Source organism: Aquarana catesbeiana, linkage group LG11 (assembly GCF_042186555.1).
Source record: "Aquarana catesbeiana isolate 2022-GZ linkage group LG11, ASM4218655v1, whole genome shotgun sequence".
Taxonomy (NCBI): Eukaryota; Metazoa; Chordata; class Amphibia; order Anura; family Ranidae; genus Aquarana; species Aquarana catesbeiana.
Window position 1 is genome coordinate 274,993,468 of NC_133334.1, and position 13,400 is coordinate 275,006,867.

General features: G+C 58.9%; 1 protein-coding gene across 1 annotated transcript in view; it reads left to right on the forward strand.

The window, feature by feature from the left end:
- The window catches only part of DHX38 (DEAH-box helicase 38), a 56,553-nt gene that overhangs the window by 5,177 nt on the left and 37,976 nt on the right, over window positions 1–13,400 (forward strand). The gene's annotated exons all lie outside the window — the stretch shown is intronic.

The following is a 13,400-nucleotide window of genomic DNA, read 5'->3' on the forward strand; positions in this document are numbered from 1 at the left end:
ATGAGGTGTCCCCCCCCCCATCAGAGGGGCCCCTAGGATGAGGTGTTCCCCCCCACCCCCATCAGAGGGGCCCCTAGGATGAGGTGTCCCCCCCCCAGCCCCCATCAGAGGGGGCCCCTAGGATGAGGTGTCCCCCCCACCCCCACCCCCATCAGAGGGGCCCCTAGGATGAGGTGTCCCCCCCCACCCCCATCAGAGGGGGCCCCTAGGATGAGGTGTCCCCCCCCCCCACCCCCATCAGAGGGGCCCCTAGGATGAGGTGTCCCCCACCCCCATCAGAGGGGCCCCTAGGATGAGGTGTCCCCCCCCCCCACCCCCATCAGAGGGGCCCCCTAGGATGAGGTGTCCCCCCCCCCCCCACCCCCATCAGAGGGGCCCCTAGGATGAGGTGTCCCCCCCCACCCCCATCAGAGGGGCCCCTAGGATGAGGTGTCCCCCCCCCCCCACCCCCATCAGAGGGGCCCCTAGGATGAGGTGTCCCCCCCCCCCACCCCCATCAGAGGGGCCCCTAGGATGAGGTGTCCCCCCCCCCCCACCCCCATCAGAGGGGCCCCTAGGATGAGGTGTCCCCCCCCCCCCCACCCCCATCAGAGGGGCCCCTAGGATGAGGTGTCCCCCCCCCCACCCCCATCAGAGGGGCCCCTAGGATGAGGTGTCCCCCCCCCCACCCCCCATCAGAGGGGCCCCTAGGATGAGGTGTCCCCCCCCCCCACCCCCATCAGAGGGGCCCCTAGGATGAGGTGTCCCCCCCCCCCACCCCCCATCAGAGGGGCCCCTAGGATGAGGTGTCCCCCCCCCCCCACCCCCATCAGAGGGGCCCCTAGGATGAGGTGTCCCCCCCCCCACCCCCATCAGAGGGGCCCCTAGGATGAGGTGTCCCCCCCCCACCCCCATCAGAGGGGCCCCTAGGATGAGGTGTCCCCCCCCCCACCCCCATCAGAGGGGCCCCTAGGATGAGGTGTCCCCCCCCCCACCCCCATCAGAGGGGCCCCTAGGATGAGGTGTCCCCCCCCCACCCCCATCAGAGGGGCCCCTAGGATGAGGTGTCCCCCCCCCCACCCCCATCAGAGGGGCCCCTAGGATGAGGTGTCCCCCACCCCCCCCACCCCCATCAGAGGGGCCCCTAGGATGAGGTGTCCCCCCCCCCCCCCCACCCCCCATCAGAGGGGCCCCTAGGATGAGGTGTCCCCCCCCCCCCCCACCCCCATCAGAGGGGCCCCTAGGATGAGGTGTCCCCCCCCCCCCCACCCCCATCAGAGGGGCCCCTAGGATGAGGTGTCCCACCCCCCCCCACCCCCATCAGAGGGGCCCCTAGGATGAGGTGTCCCACCCCCCCACCCCCATCAGAGGGGCCCCTAGGATGAGGTGTCCCCCCCCCCCCCCCACCCCCATCAGAGGGGCCCCTAGGATGAGGTGTCCCCCCCCCCCCACCCCCATCAGAGGGGCCCCTAGGATGAGGTGTCCCCCCCCCCCCCCACCCCCATCAGAGGGGCCCCTAGGATGAGGTGTCCCCCCCCCCCCCCCCCCATCAGAGGGGCCCCTAGGATGAGGTGTCCCCCCCCCCCACCCCCATCAGAGGGGCCCCTAGGATGAGGTGTCCCCCCCCCCCCCACCCCCATCAGAGGGGCCCCTAGGATGAGGTGTCCCCCCCCCCCCACCCCCATCAGAGGGGCCCCTAGGATGAGGTGTCCCCCCCCCCACCCCCATCAGAGGGGCCCCTAGGATGAGGTGTCCCCCCCCCCACCCCCATCAGAGGGGCCCCTAGGATGAGGTGTCCCCCCCCCCCACCCCCATCAGAGGGGCCCCTAGGATGAGGTGTCCCCCCCCCCCCACCCCCATCAGAGGGGCCCCTAGGATGAGGTGTCCCCCCCCCCACCCCCATCAGAGGGGCCCCTAGGATGAGGTGTCCCCCCCCCCACCCCCATCAGAGGGGCCCCTAGGATGAGGTGTCCCCCCCCCCCACCCCCATCAGAGGGGCCCCTAGGATGAGGTGTCCCCCCCCCCCACCCCCATCAGAGGGGCCCCTAGGATGAGGTGTCCCCCCCCCCCACCCCCATCAGAGGGGCCCCTAGGATGAGGTGTCCCCCCCCCACCCCCATCAGAGGGGCCCCTAGGATGAGGTGTCCCCCACCCCCCCCACCCCCATCAGAGGGGCCCCTAGGATGAGGTGTCCCCCCCCCCCCCCACCCCCATCAGAGGGGCCCCTAGGATGAGGTGTCCCCCCCCCCCCCCACCCCCATCAGAGGGGCCCCTAGGATGAGGTGTCCCCCCCCCCCACCCCCCATCAGAGGGGCCCCTAGGATGAGGTGTCCCACCCCCCCCCACCCCCATCAGAGGGGCCCCTAGGATGAGGTGTCCCACCCCCCCCCCACCCCCATCAGAGGGGCCCCTAGGATGAGGTGTCCCCCCCCCCCCCCACCCCCATCAGAGGGGCCCCTAGGATGAGGTGTCCCCCCCCCCCCACCCCCATCAGAGGGGCCCCTAGGATGAGGTGTCCCCCCCCCCCCCCACCCCCATCAGAGGGGCCCCTAGGATGAGGTGTCCCCCCCCCCCCCCCCATCAGAGGGGCCCCTAGGATGAGGTGTCCCCCCCCCCCACCCCCATCAGAGGGGCCCCTAGGATGAGGTGTCCCCCCCCCCCCCCACCCCCATCAGAGGGGCCCCTAGGATGAGGTGTCCCCCCCCCCCACCCCCATCAGAGGGGCCCCTAGGATGAGGTGTCCCCCCCCCCACCCCCATCAGAGGGGCCCCTAGGATGAGGTGTCCCCCCCCCCCCCCATCAGAGGGGCCCCCTAGGATGAGGTGTCCCCCCCCCACCCCCATCAGAGGGGCCCCTAGGATGAGGTGTCCCCCCCCCACCCCCATCAGAGGGGCCCCTAGGATGAGGTGTCCCCCCCCCCCCCCATCAGAGGGGCCCCTAGGATGAGGTGTCCCCCCCCCCCCCCCCATCAGAGGGGCCCCTAGGATGAGGTGTCCCCCCCCCCCCCCCCCCCCATCAGAGGGGCCCCTAGGATGAGGTGTCCCCCCCCCCCCCCCCATCAGAGGGGCCCCTAGGATGAGGTGTCCCCCCCCCATCAGAGGGGCCCCTAGGATGAGGTGTCCCCCCCCCCCCCCCCCCCCCCATCAGAGGGGCCCCTAGGATGAGGTGTCCCCCCCCCCCCCCATCAGAGGGGCCCCTAGGATGAGGTGTCCCCCCCCCATCAGAGGGGCCCCTAGGATGAGGTGTCCCCCCCCCCCCCATCAGAGGGGCCCCTAGGATGAGGTGTCCCCCCCCCCCCATCAGAGGGGCCCCTAGGATGAGGTGTCCCCCCCCCCCCCCCCCCCCATCAGAGGGGCCCCTAGGATGAGGTGTCCCCCCCCCCCCATCAGAGGGGCCCCTAGGATCGAGGTGTCCCCCCCCCCCCCCACCAGAGGGGCCCCTAGGATGAGGTGTCCCCCCCACCCCCACCAGAGGGGCCCCTAGGATGAGGTGTCCCCCCCCCCCCCCACCCCCATCAGAGGGGCCCCTAGGATGAGGTGTCCCCCACCCCCATCAGAGGGGCCCCTAGGATGAGGTGTCCCCCCCCCCCCACCCCCATCAGAGGGGCCCCTAGGATGAGGTGTCCCCCCCACCCCCATCAGAGGGGCCCCTAGGATGAGGTGTCCCCCCCCCCACCCCCATCAGAGGGGCCCCTAGGATGAGGTGTCCCCCCCCCCACCCCCACCAGAGGGGCCCCTAGGATGAGGTGTCCCCCCCCACCCCCACCAGAGGGGCCCCTAGGATGAGGTGTCCCCCCCCACCCCCATCAGAGGGGCCCCTAGGATGAGGTGTCCTCCCCCATCAGAGGGGCCCCTAGGATGAGGTGTCCTCCCCCATCAGAGGGGCCCCTAGGATGAGGTGTCCTCCCCCCCCATCAGAGGGGCCCCTATTATGAGGTGTCCTCCCCCCCCCCATCAGAGGGGCCCCTAGGATGAGGTGTCCTCCCCCCCCCATCAGAGGGGCCCCTAGGATGAGGTGTCCTCCCCCCCCATCAGAGGGGCCCCTAGGATGAGGTGTCCTCCCCCCCCATCAGAGGGGCCCCTAGGATGAGGTGTCCTCCCCCCCCCATCAGAGGGGCCCCTAGGATGAGGTGTCCTCCCCCCCCCATCAGAGGGGCCCCTAGGATGAGGTGTCCTCCCCCCCCCATCAGAGGGGCCCCTAGGATGAGGTGTCCTCCCCCCCCATCAGAGGGGCCCCTAGGATGAGGTGTCCTCCCCCCCCCCATCAGAGGGGCCCCTAGGATGAGGTGTCCTCCCCCCCCCATCAGAGGGGCCCCTAGGATGAGGTGTCCTCCCCCCCCCATCAGAGGGGCCCCTAGGATGAGGTGTCCTCCCCCCCCATCAGAGGGGCCCCTAGGATGAGGTGTCCTCCCCCCCCCATCAGAGGGGCCCCTAGGATGAGGTGTCCTCCCCCCCCATCAGAGGGGCCCCTAGGATGAGGTGTCCTCCCCCCCCATCAGAGGGGCCCCTAGGATGAGGTGTCCTCCCCCCCCCATCAGAGGGGCCCCTAGGATGAGGTGTCCTCCCCCCCCCCCCATCAGAGGGGCCCCTAGGATGAGGTGTCCTCCCCCCCATCAGAGGGGGCCCCTAGGATGAGGTGTCCTCCCCCCCCATCAGAGGGGCCCCTAGGATGAGGTGTCCTCCCCCCCCCCCATCAGAGGGGCCCCTAGGATGAGGTGTCCTCCCTCCCCATCAGAGGGGCCCCTAGGATGAGGTGTCCTCCCCCCCCATCAGAGGGGCCCCTAGGATGAGGTGTCCTCCCCCCCCCCCCCCCCATCAGAGGGGCCCCTAGGATGAGGTGTTCCCCCCCCCCCCCATCAGAGGGGCCCCTAGGATGAGGTGTCCCCCCCCCCCCCCCCCCCCCATCAGAGGGGCCCCTAGGATGAGGTGTCCTCCCCCCCATCAGAGGGGCCCCTAGGATGAGGTGTCCTCCCCCCCATCAGGGGGGCCCCTAGGATGAGGTGTCCTCCCCCCCATCAGGGGGGCCCCTAGGATGAGGTGTCCTCCCCCCCCATCAGGGGGGCCCCTAGGATGAGGTGTCCTCCCCCCCCCATCAGGGGGGCCCCTAGGATGAGGTGTCCTCCCCACCCCCATCAGAGGGGCCCCTAGGATGAGGTGTCCCCGTCCCCCCCCCCATCAGAGGGGCCCCTAGGATGAGGTGTCCTCCCCCCCATCAGAGGGGCCCCTAGGATGAGGTGTCCTCCCCCCCATCAGAGGGGCCCCTAGGATGAGGTGTCCTCCCCCCCATCAGAGGGGCCCCTAGGATGAGGTGTCCTCCCCCCCATCAGAGGGGCCCCTAGGATGAGGTGTCCTCCCCCCCATCAGAGGGGCCCCTAGGATGAGGTGTCCTCCCCCCCCCCCCCCCATCAGAGGGGCCTCTAGGATGAGGTGTCCTCCCCCCCCCCCCCCATCAGAGGGGCCTCTAGGATGAGGTGTCCTCCCCCCCCCCATCAGAGGGGCCCCTAGGATGAGGTGTCCTCCCCCCCCCCCCCATCAGAGGGGCCCCTAGGATGAGGTGTCCTCCCCCCCCCCCCCCCCATCAGAGGGGCCCCTAGGATGAGGTGTCCTCCCCCCCCCCCCCCCCATCAGAGGGGCCCCTAGGATGAGGTGTCCCCCCCCCCCCCACCCCCACCAGAGGGGCCCCTAGGATGAGGTGTCCCCCCCCCCCCCACCCCCACCAGAGGGGCCCCTAGGATGAGGTGTCCCCCCCCCCCCACCCCCACCAGAGGGGCCCCTAGGATGAGGTGTCCCCCCCCCACCCCCACCAGAGGGGCCCCTAGGATGAGGTGTCCCCCCCCCACCCCCATCAGAGGGGCCCCTAGGATGAGGTGTCCCCCCCCACCCCCATCAGAGGGGCCCCTAGGATGAGGTGTCCCCCCCCCCCCCCACCCCCATCAGAGGTGCTCCTAGGATGATGTGTCCCCCCCCCCACCCCCATCAGAGGGGCCCCTAGGATGAGGTGTCCCCCCCCCCCCCCTCTGATGGGGGAGGACACCTCATCAGAGGGGCCCCTAGGATGAGGTGTCCCCCCCCCCCCCCATCAGAGGGGCCCCTAGGATGAGGTGTCCTCCCCCATCAGAGGGGCCCCTAGGATGAGGTGTCCTCCCCCATCAGAGGGGCCCCTAGGATGAGGTGTCCTCCCCCATCAGAGGGGCCCCTAGGATGAGGTGTCCTCCCCCCCCATCAGAGGGGCCCCTAGGATGAGGTGTCCTCCCCCCCCCATCAGAGGGGCCCCTAGGATGAGGTGTCCTCCCCCCCCCCATCAGAGGGGCCCCTAGGATGAGGTGTCCTCCCCCCCCCCCATCAGAGGGGCCCCTAGGATGAGGTGTCCTCCCCCCCCATCAGAGGGGCCCCTAGGATGAGGTGTCCTCCCCCCCCATCAGAGGGGCCCCTAGGATGAGGTGTCCTCCCCCCCCATCAGAGGGGCCCCTAGGATGAGGTGTCCTCCCCCCCCCCATCAGAGGGGCCCCTAGGATGAGGTGTCCTCCCCCCCCCCCATCAGAGGGGCCCCTAGGATGAGGTGTCCTCCCCCCCCATCAGAGGGGCCCCTAGGATGAGGTGTCCTCCCCCCCCATCAGAGGGGCCCCTAGGATGAGGTGTCCTCCCCCCCCCATCAGAGGGGCCCCTAGGATGAGGTGTCCTCCCCCCCCCATCAGAGGGGCCCCTAGGATGAGGTGTGTTCCCCCCCCCCCCCCATCAGCCCCATCAGAGGGGCCCCTAGGATGAGGTGTCCTCCCCCCCCATCAGAGGGGCCCCTAGGATGAGGTGTCCCCCCCCCCCCCCCCATCAGAGGGGCCCCTAGGATGAGGTGTCCCCCCCCATCAGAGGGGCCCCTAGGATGAGGTGTCCCCACCCCCATCAGAGGGGCCCCTAGGATGAGGTGCCCCCCCCCCCACCCCCATCAGAGGGGCCCCTAGGATGAGGTGCCCCCCCCCCCATCAGAGGAGCCCCTAGGATGAGGTGCTCCCCCCCCCCCCCATCAGAGGGGCCCCTAGGATGAGGTGTCCCACCCCCATCAGAGGGGCCCCCTAGGATGAGGTGTCCTCCCCCCCCATCAGAGGGGCCCCTAGGATGAGGTGTCCTCCCCCCCCCATCAGAGGGGCCCCTAGGATGAGGTGTCTCCCCCCCCCCATCAGAGGGGCCCCTAGGATGAGGTGTCTCCCCCCCCCCTCATTAGAGGGGCCTCTAGGATTGGGTAAGGGAGCCCCTCTGGTGGGGACTCATCAGACTCTCCTTCATACACATATTGTGTTACACGCAGTGGAAGTAACAAAGTAACATCTCAATGGAGGGGGGATCAGGTTCCCATCAGACCTACTATATGGCGGTTCTACCTGTAAAAAAAAAAAACAATAAATATACATACTCACATAAGTAAGTACAACCCCTCACATTTTTGTAAGTATTTTCTTCTATCTTTTCATGTGACAACACTGAAGAAATGACACTTGTCTACAATGTAAAGTAGTGAGTGTACAGCTTGTATAACAGTGTAAATTTTCTGTCCCCTCAAAATAACTCAACACACAGCCATTAATGTCTAAACCGCTGGCAACAAAAGTCAGTACACCCCTAAGTGAAAATGTCCAAATTGGGCCCAATTAGCCATTTTTCCTCCCCGGTGTCATGTGGCTCGTTAGTGTTACAAGGTCTCAGGTGTGAATGGGGAGCAGGTGTGTAAAATTTGGTGTTATTGCTCTCACTCACTCATACTGGTCACTGGAAGTTGAACATGGCACCTCATGGCAAAGAACTCTCTGAGGATCTGAAAAAAAAGAATTGTTGCTCTACATAAAGATGGCCTAGGCTATAAAGATTGCCAAGACCCTGAAACTGATCTGCAGCACGGTGGCCAAGACCATACAGCGGTATAACAGGACAGGTTCCACTCAGAACAGGCCTCGCCATGGTCCACCAAAGAAGTTGAGGTCACGTGCTCAGCGTCATATCCAGAGGTTGTCTTTGGGAAATAGATGTATGAGTGCTGCCAGCATTGCTGCAGAGGTTGTAGGGGTGGGGGGGTCAGCCTGTCAGTGCTCAGACCATACGCCGCACACTGCATCAAATTGGTCTGCATGGCTGTCATCCCAGAAGGAAGACTCTTCTAAAGATGATGCACAAGAAAGCCTACAAACAGTTTGAAGACAAGCAAACTAAGGACATGGATTACTGGAACCATGTCCTGTGGTCTGATGAGACCAAGATAAACTTATTTGGTTCAGATGGTGACAAGCGTGTGTGGGGGCAACCAGGTGAGGAGTACAAAGACAAGTGTGTCTTGTCTACAGTCAAGCATGGTGGTGGGAGTGTCATGGTCTGGGGCTGCATGAGTGCTGCCGGCACTGGGGAGCTACAGTTCATTGAGGGAACCATGAATGCCAACATGTACTGTGACATACTGAAGCAGAGCATGATCCCCTCCCTTCAGAGACTGGGCCGCAGGGCAGTATTCCAACATGATAACCACCCCAAACACACCTCCAAGACCACCACTGCCTTGCTAAAGAAGCTGAGGGTAAAGGTGATGGACTGGCCAAGCATGTCTCCAGACCTAAACCCTATTGAGCATCTGTGGGACATCCTCAAACTGAAGGTGGAGGAGGGCAAGGTCTCTAACATCCACCAGCTCTGTGATGTCATCATGGAGGAGGGGAAGAGGACTCCAGTGGCAACCTGTGAAGCTCTGGTGACCTCCATGTCCAAGAGGGTTAAGGCAGTGCTGGAAAATAATGGCGGCCACACAAAATATTGACACTTTGGGCCCAATTTGGACATTTTCACTTAGGGGGTGTACTGACTTTTGTTGCCAGCGGTTTAGACATTAATGGCTGTGTGTTGAGTTATTTTGAGGGGACAGCAAATTTACACTGTTATACAAGCTGTACACTCACTACTTTACATTGTAGACAAGTGTCATTTCTTCAGTGTTGTCACATGAAAAGATAGAAGAAAATATTCACAAAAATGTGAGGAAGTGTACTTTTGTGAGATACTCTGTGTGTGTGTGTGTGTATATATATATATATATATATATATATATATATATATGTGTGTGTGTGTGTGTGTGTGTGTGTGTGTGTGTGTGTATATATATATATATGTGTGTGTGTGTGTGTGTGTGTGTGTATATATATATATATATATATATATATATATATATATATATATATATATATATATATATATATATATATATATATATATATATATATATATATATATATATATATAAAATTAAACAGGCCGGGTCTTTGCTGCAATAAAATACAGTTGTGAAATAGTGTCGCTGGCTCAAAAAATATATATAAAAAAAATCCCAAAATTTGATCTGCAGTTAAAATGTCCTATACCAAAGATTTAGGAAAAAAATTAAGTCAAATGATGTAACTGCGCTAATCCAAGGAAGTGCTCCTACATTGTTACCACTAATACAGTGTTTGTGCATTACAAGCCATCCTAGCTCTTTAGATAGATTGCACTGTATAATACGTGGCACTTTTTATTGTCACGTAGAACTTTACATATTTAAAGAGCTAGGTTGGCTTGCAATGCACAAACACCGTGTTGGTGGTAACAATATATAAGCACTTCCTTGGATTAGTGCAGTTGCATCATTTGACTTCAATAAAATACAGTTACCTGCCGGTCCGCGATCCCCTGCAGAATGTACACCGAGCTGCGCTTCCAGTGCCTGGTAAACCAAGACCGCACCCAGAAGAAGAAGCGCTTGCGCAGTACGGAGGAGAAGGAGATGCCGAAAGTGTCCGAAGTTGCTCAGCTGTACACGGCGCTTGGGCACTTAATAGTGAAGGCTTTGTAAGAGGGCCCCTCGTGAGCTCGCTCGCAACGCTTCGGGCACGGCCTCGCTGCGCTCGGCATCTATTTATTCTAACTCTATGTCCACTTGGATAGTGGGGAATGAACCTGGACACAGGGCAGAATAAATGCGCAGGCGCCGTGTACAGCTAATGATCAGCTGTTGAACTCTGGAGACTTTCGTACTGCGCAGTACAGGGCGAACACTATCCGATGGGGGACAGTATTCGTCAAGACACTGGCAAACCGAGACCGCACCCAGAAGGTGGCGGCGTGGGACTGTTGGAACTAAGGTTCGCATTTTTACCTTTTAGCTCCACTTTAACTGACAACATAATGCAGATCGATTCTCATCACTGTGATCTGCAGATGTCTGAAACAGAGAAGATACAGAAGTAATGATGTTGCATTGTAGCTCACTCACTCTCTCTCTTCAGATATTAACGCTGCAGCTTCTGGACACGGTGAGATTCTATTTATCAGTCAGGAGTTCCCAGCCTGTGTATAGAAGGGAGCTGCAGAAGGACGGGATGTACTACATATGCCCTGTGTACTTCAGGGAAGCGTTTTGGGCGTGTGTAGCATGCCCGGCGCCCACGTCCGGGTAATGGACATAGCAATAGATTATGTTTCAAGAAAGGATAGTGACCAAAATTGGGAGGAAATTGGGTCTCCGCCGAGTTTGCAAAGTCTAAGGGCGTCTACGCTGACACTCTGTGAAATCGCACAGCAGCCAGCTTTTAGGGGGCAATGTGGTGTGTGATTAAGTGCATCACGCGGCTTTTTTTCGTTTTTTTACAAGCTTTATTTGAAGTGTACAAAATATACACTTCATTCACTACAATGTCAGGCAGCACGATGTGCTGCACTGCTCAACATTGCAGTGCGAGTTGGGCCGGTGCGCTGCGATAAAATGCAGCATGTCTACATCTTATCGCAGCGCTAGGCTGCCTTGCAGGTGTGAATGGGAAATGTAGGAAACAACTGTTTCCCGTGTGTCCCTGCGGTATCAGACATTTTTACAATGCGGTAAAACACCGGTCACTAAGGCAGGCCGTACACAGTGCAAATGTTCTTTTCTGCAACCATGGGTTGCAGGAATAAAATTCACTCTATTTCCCCATCAACACAGACCGTGCTGACATTGGAAACCCTCCTGCCGAGCCATTGCGGGGGTCGGGGGAAGCTGTTCCCTGGTGGGAGAAGGATGGCTGGTTGTACCCAAGTTAATTGATCAACTTGGTACATTCAGCCTGCTCAGCAAGGAATTTGTCCGCTGAGCAGACCGATGGATGGTCCATGTCCACTCCACGGACACAACCCGCTCTTCTCTATGGGTGGTCAGATGTAAACGGAACGCCTGTCCATTGTCACCCGACTGCCATCTGATCCACCAGATATATGGAGAATGGATCCCCATCTGTCTGTTTTTAGCGGACAGGTTCGCTTCGGATGTTGGTGGGTGTCAACAGACACACGTCCGTTGACACCCACCGCTCCATAGAGGAGACTGGAGGGTCCACCTGAAAAACTGACAGGCAGACCCAATTGGTCCACTAGTGTGAAAGGTCCCTAAGGGAGGGTTCTTAATTAGGGAGATTGCCATCTGTGTCTTCATTAGGGAGATTTCCTCTCACTTCCTGTCCCACAGCCAAAACAGGAAGTGAGAGGAAATCCCTGCAAAGTATTGGAATCCTGGGGTGTCACCAGAACTAATGTCCCCCTTGGAAGATTTCTCCTCTTTTCTTGTTCTGGTATCGGCCCAAATTTTATTTTATTTTTTGTCTTTCACTTTAATGATAATGGTAAACAAGACAAATGGAGAGGGTGAATTTCCCTAACGGGGCCCCCAGACAGCAAAAAAAAAAACCTGACAGGGGTTCTAATGCCTCTCCACCCCTCTCTATCCCAAAAAAAAAAAAGCCTTTACTTATACTTTAACACGACCACTGTGTGTGTGTGTGTGTGTGTGTGTGTGTGTGTGTGTATATATATATATATATATATATATATATATATATATATGTTTTTCAGGCTTACTGTTCTTATTGGCGAGTCCTGGAAACGATTTGATGGTTCACGTGGCCGGCCATAGAGGTGAGCAGAGACCAGATCGTCTCTGTTCACTTCTATGATCCTTCCGGTCAAAACAAATCTTATTTTTTAAAGCAAAAGATTGTATTTATTTTTTTGGGGGGATATATTTTGCTTTCAAAGGTAGAGGAGAGATTTGGGGTCTTATAATCCCCAGATCTCTCCATAAAGAGGACCTGTCACCTTATTTCTATTACAGGGGATGTTTATATTTCTTGTAATAGGAATACTAGTGCTATAAAAAATAAATAAAAGGGACAGTGTGTAAAATAAGTGTCTGGGTTTCTCAGGAAACCAGTCTGAGAGGCTCATGAGCTGCTGGAATGGTTTCCGAAGTCACGGGGGGGGGGGGGGGGGGGGGGGTTCTCTGGCTTGCGCCTGAGAAACAATCTGGTGGTGCAGCTGGCTGTTCCCATAGGCAATAAGAGTTAACACTCTTTGACTCTATGGCATTGGAGGACCAAAGTGATGTCATGACGTCCCTTCCGGTCTAGGCTGGAAGAATTTTTATTTTTACCCCAGATCTTTCCATAAGGCTCCATTCACACAGGGGCAACTTTGGATCCGACTTCAAGTCTCTCCAAGTCGTACTACATGAAAAAAAATCAATGTAAGTGAATGGATCCGTCTTAATGCACACTACTGCAGTCGCTCCGACTTCAGAAAAGGTTCCTGTACTACTTCAATCCGACTTCTAGGCGACCTGTACCCATTAATTTCAATGGAAGTTTCCTCCAAGTCGGATCACCGTTCATAGTGAGGCAACTTTACAGGAAGCAGAAAGGAAACCGAAAGTAATTTACTCCACTAAACAGCCAGCCCCCTCCTTCTCACACACAGCTGATAAGTTCTGATTGGCCACTTGTAAAGTTCCCTGTCCTGGAGGCGACTTCAAATTGTGTTGTAAGTTGCCCTAAGTTGCGCTGGAAGTCGTATTGCCCCTGTGTGAATGAGGTCTAAAGAGGACCGGTCATTCTAAGTTCTCTGTTTACATTCCTTGTAATAGGAATAAAAGTGTAAAATTAAAAAACAATAAAAACAATTTGAGGCGCCCCCATCCCTCCGTGCTCACGTGCAGAAGCAAACGCATCCGTAAGTCGCACTCGTATATATGTAAACGGTGTTCGCATCACACATGTGAGGTATCACCGCAAACGTTAGAGCGAGAGCAATAATTCTAGCGCCAGACCTCCTCTGTAACTCTAAACGGGTAACGAGTAAATAATTTAAAGCTTCGCCTATGGGGATTTTTAAGTACTGTAGTTCGTCGCCATTAGACGCAGCTTTGAGCTCTAATATTTTTATTGAGGTTTAAAGCGGTAGTAAACCCGCTGACTTTTTTTTTTTTTTTTTTTCCCTACACCTGTAAGGGAAAAGGCATAATGAGCTAGTATGCATTGCATACTAGCTCATTATGAGATATTTACCTTAGAACGAGGCACCGGCATCTCACCCGGTCCACGCCGGGTGAGC